The 8,225-nt window shown below is 48.3% G+C and overlaps 1 protein-coding gene across 10 annotated transcripts in view; it reads right to left on the reverse strand.

Annotated features, from left to right (window-relative positions):
* Positions 1-8,218, reverse strand: part of EP400 (E1A binding protein p400) — a 114,677-nt gene extending 106,459 nt beyond the window's left edge. For 9 of the 10 annotated variants that reach the window (XM_082641629.1, XM_082641635.1, XM_082641637.1 and 6 more), the window contains exon 1: positions 8,081-8,218. The gene's annotated coding sequence lies outside the window, so the exon portion shown is untranslated. The remainder of the gene's footprint in view (positions 1-8,080) is intronic. The other variant, XM_082641630.1, reaches the window with a different exon arrangement.
* Between the last annotated feature and the right edge of the window lie 7 nt (positions 8,219-8,225).

An 8,225-nucleotide genomic window follows, 5' to 3' on the forward strand; every position in this document is an offset into this window, starting at 1 on the left:
TCAACAGGTACATGAAAAGATGCTCAACATCACTGATCATCAGGCAAATGCAAATCAAAACCACGAGATAGCACTTCACACCTGAAAGGTATCACCTCACACCTCACACCTCTCATCAAAAAGACCACAAATGACAAATGCTGGCAAAGATGCGGAAAAAAGGGAACCCTCAGGCACTGTTGGTGGGAATGTAAACTGGTGCAGCCACTATGGAAAACAGTATGGAGGTTCCTCAAAAAAATTAAAAATGGAACTACCATACGACAATTCTATTACCAGCAATTCCACCGTATCTGAAGAAAACAAAAACACTAATTTGAAAAGCTATATGTACCCCTATGTTCATATGCACCATTATTTACGATAGCCAAGATACAGAAGCAATCTAAGTGCCCATCAATAAATGAATGGATACAGAAGATGTGAGATATATAGACAGATAGATATAGAGATATATACAATGGAATATTCCTCAGCCATAAAAAGAATGAAATCCTGCAATTTGCAACAACATGGATGGAACTTGAGGGTATTATGTTAAGTGAAATAAGTCAGACAAAGAAAGATAAATACTGTATGACTTCACTTGTATGTGAAAGCTAAACAAAACTCACAGATACAGAGAACAAATTGGTGGTTGCAGTGGGGGTTGGGTGGTAGGCGAAGTGGGTTAAAGGGGATCAAAAGGTACAAACTTCCAGTTATAAATAAGTCCTGGGGAGGTAGAGCTTGGGAACTGTAGCCAGTAATATTGTGCTGCATGTTCAAAAATTGCTGAGAGTAAATTAATTTTTTCTTTAATTTTATTTATTTATTTTTGGCTGCGTTGGGTCTTCACTGCTGCGCGCAGGCTTTCTCTAGTTGCAGCGAGCGGGGGCTGCTCTTTGTTGCGGTGCACGGGCTTCTCACTGCGGTGGCTTCTCTTGTTGCGGAGCACAGGCTCTAGGCGCGTGGGCTTCAGTACCTGTGGCTTACGGGCTCTAGAGCGCAGGCTCCGTAGTTGTGGCGCGTGGGCTCAGTTGCTCCGCGGCATGTGGGATCTTCCCGGACCAGGGCTCGAACCCATGTCCCCTGCATTGGCAGGCGGTTTCTTAACCACTGTGCCACCAGGGAAGCTCCAAGAGAGTAAACCTTGAAAATTCTCATCACAAGAAAAAATAATTGTAACTCTGTATGACGACAGATGGTAACTAGACTTATTGTGGTGACCATTTTGCAATGTACACAAATGTCAAATCATTATGATCAACACCTAAAACTAATATAATGTTGTATGTTAATTATATTCCAATAAAAATAAGCAAATATACATATCTGTATATGTATTTTTCTTAAAAAATATATTTCCTAGTTATGTCCACTAAAGAGTCTGGAAGCAACAACACCCGATAAATACCTACTTACTTTTGCAAAAAAAGGAACTCAGGAAGAATAAGCCAGAAATGAAGGGGGTGGGTGCAAGCGGACTGGCAGGACAGCGAATGAAGGAGCGCTTCTGAGTACACCATCTCATATCGTTTTGACTTTTAGAATCATGTTAAAGTGTTACATGTTCAAAAAGCAAAATTAAATCAATAGGGATGAAGAACTCCCTAAAACTGAACGCAAACAGAAGCAAATCTAACTCTGGAAAGGACAAAATAATCACCAGCGGAACGGGGAAGGAAGGCACGGGTCAACTCCATGATGCTGGATAAGAACAGGGAGTCAGTATCAACTCATGGTTTTTCCTTAAAACACATTTCCTGTCTCCTGAAATGGCCTAAAAACAATGACATCCTGGCAGAATGGAGGAAAACCAGGGGCAGAGAGCTCTGCAGAACAAGCAGCAATGTACACAGCCTCGCCCGGGGTGGCGACGGAAGACAGGGAGATTCTAGGACAGTGGTTCTCAGCTGTTTCATCTCCATCTCTGAAAACAAAGAAACTCACGCCATCGTTTAACACCATTTGTATTTCAAAGTCAAGTCAGCGATGGGACGACAAACAAATCCAAGACTAAGTAAAGCTTCTCCTTTCAACCTGGGGCTCTCCTCAAACAGAGATGCTGCTGCACACACACATATGGAATTTAAGAAAAAAAAATGTCATGAAGAACATAGGGGTAAGACAGGAATAAAGACACAGACCTACTAGAGAATGGACTTGAGGATATGGGGAGGGGGAAGGGTAAGCTGTGACAAGGTGAGAGAGTGGCTTGGACATATATACACTACCAAACGTAAAATAGATAACTAGTGGGAAGCAGCCGCATAGCACAGGGAGATCCGCTCGGTGCTTTGTGACTGCCTGGAGGTGTGGGATAGGGAGGGTGGGAGGGAGACGCAAAAGGGAGGGGATATGGGAACATATGTATATGTATAACTGATTAAATTTGTTATAAAGCAAAAAATAAAAATAAAAAAAATAAAAAATAAAAATAAAAAAAAAAAAGACTGGAGGCCTAGTAACAGGCACAGGCGGGTTAAGAAAGGCCAGGGTGAAGGACGCCACTCAGGGCACCGCCGGGGCCACGTCCACACGGCGCAGGCCTGTGCAGGGCTGAAACGCAGGCAGCGTCGGCCGGGGGAGTCTGAGGTCCGCGAGCTCCAGGCACCACCACCACATCTCAGTTTTGTGAGAAAGTGATTCAGGGGGAGCCCAGGCGGGGATGGAGACTGACCCCTGCCAGCAGAGCGGTGGCAGCTACACCACGAGGACCTTCACCCCCAGACACCCCACGTCCAGCCACATGAACCCTCCCTGTTTCCCTGGAAAAGCACTGCCGCCCTCCAGAACTCCCCTCTGTGGAGAATGCTCTCTGCCCTCCACTCCCTGGTAACCTGTATTCAAGGGCTTTTTATAAGTTGTCTTTGTGCGGCCCTAAGTAACTTGATAGACACCCCAAATATGGACCAACTACCTCTGCCAGAGGGAGTAAAAGAAAGGCTGAAATTAAACACATTAAAAACAATGCTTTCACTCATCTTGAATTGCTCCCCCAAATTTTTAAAAGATGGATGGATAGATGGATATGTGATAAAGCAGGTCAGTAAAACGTTAATAATAGAAAACTAGGTGGTGGCTATCTAGGTGTTTACTATAAAATTCTTTCAATCTTTGTGTATCTTTGAAATTTTTCGTAGTAAACTGTTAGCATCTATTACGATGGTAACTCCAGATGTCACTTAACAAAAGTCCTGTTGGCTAACAAAACACTCATTCTTCTCCCACCTCAGAGCAGGTTATGAAGGTTCCATAGTAGTTCCTAAAATACGTAAGTTCCAAAAGATATAAAATGGACTAAACTGAGTTTTAAAACTCAGTTTTAAGGGTGCGTTACACCATGTGCTACTACAGAGGCCTGACCTCTCTGGGGCTGCAGTGGAAATGGAAGCCCAGACTTCAGGTCCCCAAGGTCCCTTCTGATTAAAATCATGGTGTTGGTGGTGGGTCCTTAACCCGATGGGCCAGCGCCCCCTGTACTACACCGGGTGGGATCTATCTCAGCTTGAGAGGAACATTCAAGACAAACTGAAGAAGTGCTTCCTCAAACACCAGCCAATAAAGCTACAAATGCCCAATACATTATTCTGCTGCTATTTCTCAACCTTTTTTTCCCCACTGTCCCCCTGAGAAGCCTAGTTAGGAATTTCTCTCCCCACCGTCCCCCATGAAGTCGTAAACCATAGCTATGCTGTCTATCTGTGAAGTACCATGACTCTTTGGGATGCCACAACCCACTGTCATACCTAATTTTTTCTCACCTTCCTCTCAAGAACCAATTCTGATCCCCTTGTGGGAGATATCACCCTCACAGAGAATGTAGCTTCTAATATATAGAAAGAAACCTATTTTTGCAAATTTTCTGTACATCTGAAGTTATTCCAAAGCGTTTATTTAAAAATTAAATAGAGGCTTCCCTGGCGGCACAGTGGTTAAGAATCCGCCTGCCAATGCAGGGGACATGGGTTCGAGCCCTGGTCTGGGAACGAAGATCCCACATGCCGTGTAGCAACTAAGCCCGCGTGCCACAACTACTAAACCTGCACTTTAGAGCCCGTGAGCCACAACTACTGAGCCTGTGAGCCACAACTACTGAAGCCTGCGCACCTGGAGCCCATGCTCCGCAACAAGAGAAGCCACTGCAACGAGAAGCCCTCGCACCACATCCAAGAGTAGCCCCCGCTCGCTGCAACTAGAGAAAGCCTGCGTGCAGCAATGAAGACCCAACGCAGCCAAAAATAAGTAGAATAAATTTATATTAAAAAAATTAAATAGACCAAATATCAAATAAAAATCTTAAAGTCACAATCTAGATTAAGAAAATAAGACTCAACTATATGCTGTTTACAAGAATACACTTTGAAAAGAAATGGATACCAAATCAGTCAGTTTGGGGAAGTCAAGAATGAGGAGAAAGAGCAAAGAGGAACCTCATCATGCTTGGGGTACTTCTGTACTGTCTGACTATAATGCAATGTGAACTGTTCATTCATTACTTGTATTAAAAGGCGGGCAAGAATCCAAATGTCCTTGAACGAGTGAATGGATAAACCGTGGTCCATCCACACCGTGGACTACTACTCCACAAAAAGAAACATTCTTGGTACATGCAGCAACCTGGATGAATCTCAAATGCATTACGCTCAGTGGAAGAAGCCAGACTCAAAAGGCTCCACGCTGTGTGAGTTCCTTTAGCTGACATCCTGAAAAAAACAGAAAACACACACTCAGGGGTCAGAGGCTGCCAAGGGCTGGGGAAAGAGTTGACTACAGAGTGGCAGCACAAGGGAACTGCTGGGAGGGAAGGAACTGCTTTGTACCCCAATTGTCATGGAAATTACACATCTGTCAAAATTCTCTGAATTCTACTCCAAAAAGTGAATACTATTAAACGTACATTAAAAAAAAAAAAGCTAAGTAAAACAGCAAAGTGAGGATATGCAAAGACCTTCCCTTCCACTCAGAACATAAGTGACTTTTTAAATTTATTTCTACAATATAATAGTGCGCCAAACCAGAATAAAAGTTTCTGTTGGTTAGAATAAAGCAAAAAACACAGAAGGGGCGGGGCTGAGATAGCAGGCCCAAAGGATGCTCTACCCAGAAGAAAAGTCTACGGGCCAGGGTCTTGACTCCTAAAGGCAGCGGGTTCTTAGTCCCTCTACAGGGGGCTGAGGAGCAGAAGCAGGCTCCAGAGCAAGATGTGAGGCCGCAGCCGCAGGCAGCTGCTTGCCCCGCAGGCGCCCACTGCTGGCACCCTGGGGACACAGGGCCCTGAGGGTGCGGGTCGCAGTGCAGAGAGAATGCCAACGAGAGAACTCAAGACATGAGACGGACGGCCCCTGTGAGCGGTCCACGTGAAGGACACCATGCTGCCTGTGCAGGACGTCCAACTGCACCCAGGGCCCCCTGAATGCAAGATCCAGCAGCTGAACCCTTCCTTCAATGGCTTCCGCAGCTCCCATCTCCAACTGCAGGAGTCAAATTCAATTCTCTTCATTTCTACCTACGAAATCCAAACCTCACCTCGTGCATTAAGGCTCTACTAGATGAGCCAATTTCCCTCCTCTGACTCACAGCATGCGAAGTCTATTCCTATAATTTTTAATTACCCTTGTGTGCCTAGGTCCCTACCGAACCCACCTGCTTTAGAAAAGAATGTGCTCGTTAACTTATTTACTCAACGAACGTTTATTCAGCACGTCCGCCGTCGGGCACGGTCTGAAGCAGTGTGTGTACCACAGCGAGCAAAGCATAGTTCCTGCCCCATGGGGGGCAGTAAGGCAGTGCACAAAGCAGTAAGCGCCAGACTATCGGTGCAGTGGCAAAGCTCAGGGTAAGGGATGGAGCGAGTGGGCAAGGTGCTGGGTTATCCAGCAGCCTCTCTGAGGAGGGAACTTCTGAAAAGAGAACTCAGTGAGAGGCAGACCCATGGCACGTGGGGACCTGATGTTTCAGACAGAGCCGAGGCATGCCCAGGCCCGAGCTGGGTGTGGCAGGAGCCAGGTGACAAGGAGTGGGGTCAGGACATGAAGTCACAGGGGCAGCAGGGACCTGGGTACAAGGGGCCTCATAAACTGCCTTAAGGACTTTGGCTTTTTTTCTGAGGGAGATGAGAAACCATGGAGGGCTCTGAACAAAGCAGTGCATCACCCGAATCTGTGCTGAGAGTCAACTGCAGAGCAGCTCAGCTCAGGTGAGCAGAGAGCAGGGAGGAGGTCACTGGAATAACCCAGGCGAGATGACCCGGGGGGCTTAAATGACAGCTGTAGCCAAGAAGGCAGTGAGAAGCAGTCAGGTTTGAGATCAATTTTTAATGTGCCGACCAATCAAATTTGGAACGTGGAAGGAACGCAGAGACCACACAAGGAGCTCTGTCCTGAGCAACAGGAAGAATGGCGCTGCCTCTGACTGAGATGCAGCAGTGTGTAAGCAGGTTTCACACATGTAAAAGTGGCTGTTTGGAAGATCCTGCCAGGAGAAACACATTCAGGGCGTGTTGACAAGTGACCTAGTCGTGACACGGGATGAGATCACCCAGTGTACAGACCAGAGAGGAGGTGGGAGGACCACCTCGAGGCATTATAATTTGTGTAAGTTAGGGAGATGAGAAGGAACCAGCAAGGAGGCTGAGGAGAGCAACCATCAAGGTAAAAGGACTATCAAAAGAGCTGTGTCCCAGTGCCACCAGGGGACAGCGATTCAAGGAAGCCATGGGAGGCCCAGTCAAAGGCTGCCAACAGGGGGATTTGGCAATATGGTGTCACCTAACCCCAAGAGGAGCTGTTTCAGAGGCGAGGTGGGACCAAAAGCTTAGCTTGAACCAGCGTTCAAGAGAAAGGACAAGAGGAGGAAGTAGCGATAGGGAGCTCGCGAGTCTTCCTAATTCTGGTATAAAAGGAAGCTAAGCCCTAGAAAGGGTAACGGTAGCTGGAGGGGTTGTACGTTGACGAGAATACTCTGAAGAGGAGATAAACTGAAGGCAAAACAGGAATATTAAAGCCACGGCCTGGGATAGGCAAGAAAGAGTGGATCCAACACAAGAAATTAAGTAGATAATGGTTCACTAATAGTACCCCACTAACAGCAACTGCTGTAGAGGATTTCATGGCGCCTGATCATGTTAACTACACGTTTTTAAAAGCACAAAGAATTACACTGTGCAATCCCCATTATTTAAAAAAATTACATGAATAGAACAAGGGGCCACAAAGAAACTGCTAAGTGTGCTTATGTTTGGGTGATAGAATGATTTAGAGTTTTAATATGTATTTTTACATTTTTTTCCAACCATTCAGAGAGCATATTTATATTTCATTGGTTCCACTAAAAAAAACTTACAAAAACCATTTTATTGCACATATCAGGTATAAAAAAAATTCACCAGAAAATACAAATAAGCGAAGAGAATAAAACTCATCTATAACGCCCGGGATAAGCACTACTAGCCCGCCGCTAGGTTATTCTTCTCCGACTGAGGAGGTGGCGTCTGAGCAGAGATGCGGACGGCAGATCTCTGCGGGAAGGTGTTCCGGGCGGAGGGCGCGGGCAACGCGAAGACCCCGGGGGCGACAAGCCTTAGCCAGCTGAGGGCTGCAAGTGGGCGAGGGAGGGGGGCCGGAGGCGGCCGCACGCCGTGGCGCCGCAGGGCTCCCTGGCCGACACGTCTGACAAGTCACTCTCCCTCGGCACCTGTGCCCACACCTGCGCGGGACACCTCGCGCGAAGAAGCAACGCCGCGCCATCCCCATGCTGCGGAGAGGGTCGGGCATCGAACCCGGACCACGAGACCAAAAGAAAGCAACAGACCTGACTTGAATCCCGCGCACAAAAAAACAATGCGAGGCGCCCCGCGGCCCACTCACCGGGAGCAACGGGCCGGCCCGCAGCGGGCCCGCAGCGCCCCCGGCCGCCGCCGGCCCCCCTCACGACCGACCGGTCCCGGCGCCGAGCCCATCCCGTCCCACAGCCAGCGCCGCGCGGGGCCTCCCTCCCCGGCGCCCCGGGCCCCCGCCGGGAGGTTCCAGGGGGAACCGAGGCCGGGGCGCAGGCCATAAGACCCCCGGCCCGTTGTCCCAGCCGCGCCCACACCTACCCCGGGTCTGGTCCGCGCTCCTCCACGTCGGGCTGGGGCTGGGGACCGGGCCCAGACGGCACCGTTCCGCTCGACACATCCGGGGCCCGGCCGGAGGAAGCGGCGGCGCGCCTGCTACGGCGAGCCGGAAGGGACGCGCACCCCG

Source organism: Mesoplodon mirus (assembly GCF_964341445.2).
Source record: "Mesoplodon mirus genome assembly, chromosome: 13".
In the NCBI taxonomy this organism is placed as follows: domain Eukaryota; kingdom Metazoa; phylum Chordata; class Mammalia; order Artiodactyla; family Ziphiidae; genus Mesoplodon; species Mesoplodon mirus.